Raw genomic sequence first — 3,445 nt, 5'->3', positions numbered from 1 at the left:
GATGATGGGCTGTTGTCTTGTTTTTGTAGGCTCAGGGTAACCTGAAGTGTGAAGGGTTCTGTGTAGCCTTCATACAGTATGGCAGGCTCTGTGAGTGGGAAAAGCTGCTGAGGTTGGTTGATGTTTACTGAGGTGCTTTTTCTCTTCAATGTAAGGTGGGATCCATCCAAAAATCTTATCTTGGCAGTTTTACAATAGTAATGCGGGACCATTTTATATTTGTGTGTGTGTGTGTGTGTGTGTGTGTGTGTGAGAGAGATGAACTGTTTCTGTACATGTCTTTGATAAGTGAGAAGTTTGTTCCCTTCATCAAGGCTGTTTTGCTCACTCTTGTAACATTACTTGTAAAATAACCAGAGTTCTATTTTTTCCTTTTCTTTTCTTCCCTTCTCACTTAAACCAATCATGTCATGCCATTTCTTTCCTTTCATCGTCTTTCTCTATTTATCTGTCGATTCTTTTACCTGTCTTAACTCTTTCTTCCTTTCCATATTCTTTAGTTCTTTTCTTATCCACTTCTCACTGCCAGGGTCTCTATCTCCCTCTCCTTTTCTCCATCTCTCATGGACTGTGTGTTCTCTCTTCTCTCTCGTTAACTATTATTTCTCTCTCTCTTTCTTTCTCTGGCTCGCTTCCTGGGTGTTGCAGTTGTTGGTAGTGCTGATGAGCGGAGGTTGAGTTAGGCCTGTCACAGTCGTTTTACCTGTGCTGCTTCACCTTCCAACATGGCTTTGGTTTCCTACAGTCTTCCATTTGATCAGGCTGTTCCTCTGATCGAGAGTGTGCCGGAACGAAGGGAGGGGGAGGGAGAGGAGGGAAAGAAAAAGACAGATGGACAGACAGAAATGAAAATGGGGAGAATAGGAAAGGTAGAGAAGGTGTGTGTGATTGAAAGCAGATATTTACTTGCGAAGTAATTTACTTTGAAACAAAATCTCTCTCTCTCACACACACTCTCAGACACACGCTAACACATAAACACACACACACACACCCTTATCTTATTCCCCCATCTTAATCAGTGCTTAATAAAAGCCAGGTGAAATGTGGAGGGCCACTGCTCATATATCAGTCAGAGAGGAGACAGCAGAGGCGAGGACTGCCGAGGGAATTAATCACACACACATGACACACCCTTCATCGTGTGTGTGTGTGTGTGTGTGTGTGTGTGTGTGTGTTTGTGTTGTGTTGTGTTTTTTGGGGGAACGTGGAGAATGTCAGGGCGATCGTGTTTCTGATTTATTTAGTGGCTGATTAGTTGGTGTATTACTGTATCATGAAGAGAGTGTGTGTGTGTGTGTGTGTGTGTGTATGAGCTTGTGTAAGACTGTTTATGATTTATTTAGTGACGTGCTGATTACACTGTTTATTACGACTAGGTAAGGTGTGTGTGTGTGTGTGCGTGTGTGTGTGTGTGTGTCTGTGTTTATTTGCACCTGAACATGATTTATTGATGAGTCCATTAATGAGTGAAAGTAATTACGGGGAATGTGTTATACCATATCAAAGCTGACACACACACACACACACTCACACACACACACACACACACTTACGTGTTGTGCCTCTGCGGGGGTATCATTGCTCCATGGAATGGCGAGACCAAGCGTGGAGTGTTAGCTCTCTGGTGAGCTTCTGTTTTATTTAACAGGAGCAGATTCACTGCTGGGCCCATATCGCCCACAGGTGTGTCTCTGCGCTTCTTCTCCCTCTCCTGTCCATCTCTCTCAGTCTATCATTCATTTTCTCAGTTTCTCTCTCCACCATTTTTCTTTTTTTGTCCGTTCACTGTCCGTCTCCTTCATTGTCCCTCTTCCCCTTCCTCTCCTTCTCTCTCTCTCTCTCTTTTCTCTCATTTCTCTCTCTCTCGCTCTCTCTCTCATTTCCTAGATGTCACATATGCTTGTGTCCACCTCTAAGACGGAATGAACTTGCTGCCACTGCCCCCCACCCCTTCCTCATCAGCTGATGCGTGTGTGGGTGGGTGGGTGGGGGGGGTGTTTGATGTGATGCTGGCGTTGGTGTTGGTACTGGTGTATAAAGTGACTCCCCCCGTTTAACATGCTAAATTATTCCAGCATGGCTGCATGGCATTAAGGGAATTGAGGGCTGACCCGGCCTGGGCTCATTAATTAAACCGGTGACATTTAGCGAGATGAGTTTCCTTTGAGGGGAGATGATATTATTAACATTACCCCTCTCCTGCGGATAGAGACTCGGTTTGATTATGGAAGGGATTTTTCCCCTCCTTTCTCACTCTTTCGTACACCTTATTATTTTAATGTGATCAGAGAGATACAATCTTCCTTAGCCAGCAGGTTTGGAGGGAGAACAGGGACCAGGAATATGGGTGTGTGTGTGGGGAGGGGGGATGAGGGGGACAAGGGGGCGACCCACAGGGCTGAGACACACACACGCACACACAATCACACACTCTCTCTCTCACACACACACACACACACACACACACACCCTCGCTCTCTCTCTCGCACACACACACACACACACACAAAGCTCCCCTGACCTTCAGGAGATGAAATGGGTTTTATTGTGCTGTAAATGGGGAGAGGGAGAGAAGGAGGAGGAAGGCTGTGGTGCGTTTCATACATACGGAGCTTCCAGAAGATTCTCCCACTCTCTACTCTCCTCACATCGCCGGCCCGCTCGTCCTTGATCGCCTGCAAGCACGATCCATTTTTCCTTTTTCTGACTTTTCCCCTTTTTTTTCTAACTCTATCGCTTCCACAGCCACCTTCCAGGCCCAGATTCCCATTAGAGAAACCCCTTCACCCAGGCCAGAATCCTGGAACAGGGGAGGGGGAGAGCTGGGGGAGTGGAAGTGAAGGAGAGAGAGAGAAAGAGGGGAAGGAAGAAGCTGAGAGGCAGAGGGCCTGTTTTATTCTGCAAAGCAGAAGGTGCTGAATAAATGGCTGAATTCAGGAGGCAGAAGGCTGCAGAGGAGGAAAAAAAAGAAAGAGGAGACTCATTCTCATCTGTGCTCCCCCAGCCCCCTCCCAGCCCCCAGCCCCCCCATCAGTATTAATATTCTGCAGTGCAGAAGAGAGGGCGAGGGGGGGTTCTAGGGGGGGGTAATAGTATTCAGGAGGGATGGGAGGAGTGATGGAGGGTGAGTGTGTGTGTGTGTGTGTGTGTGTGTGTGTGTGGTTTTGTGTGTGTGTGTGTGTGTGTGTGTGTGTTTGGGGGTGTGGGGGGGGGGTGTTGGGTAATGATATTTGGTGGGCTAGAGAAGGTAATTTCAGCTGTGTGCCGCGCGTCTGCAGACAGGTCTGCCTGATAGATGGGCTGTGCTGATGTGTGATCTATGATGTATGCGCACAGGCCCACTCTCATCTTTATTCATGAGCTCCTCGGCGACGCTCCACTCCATTCCGCTCTTAAAGGAACACGCGCCCCGTTTCCACGCAGCATCTCAGTGGCTCACGCG

This window comes from Sardina pilchardus, chromosome 10 (assembly GCF_963854185.1).
Source record: "Sardina pilchardus chromosome 10, fSarPil1.1, whole genome shotgun sequence".
NCBI classification, from domain to species: domain Eukaryota; kingdom Metazoa; phylum Chordata; class Actinopteri; order Clupeiformes; family Clupeidae; genus Sardina; species Sardina pilchardus.
This window is presented reverse-complemented; position numbering follows the sequence as displayed.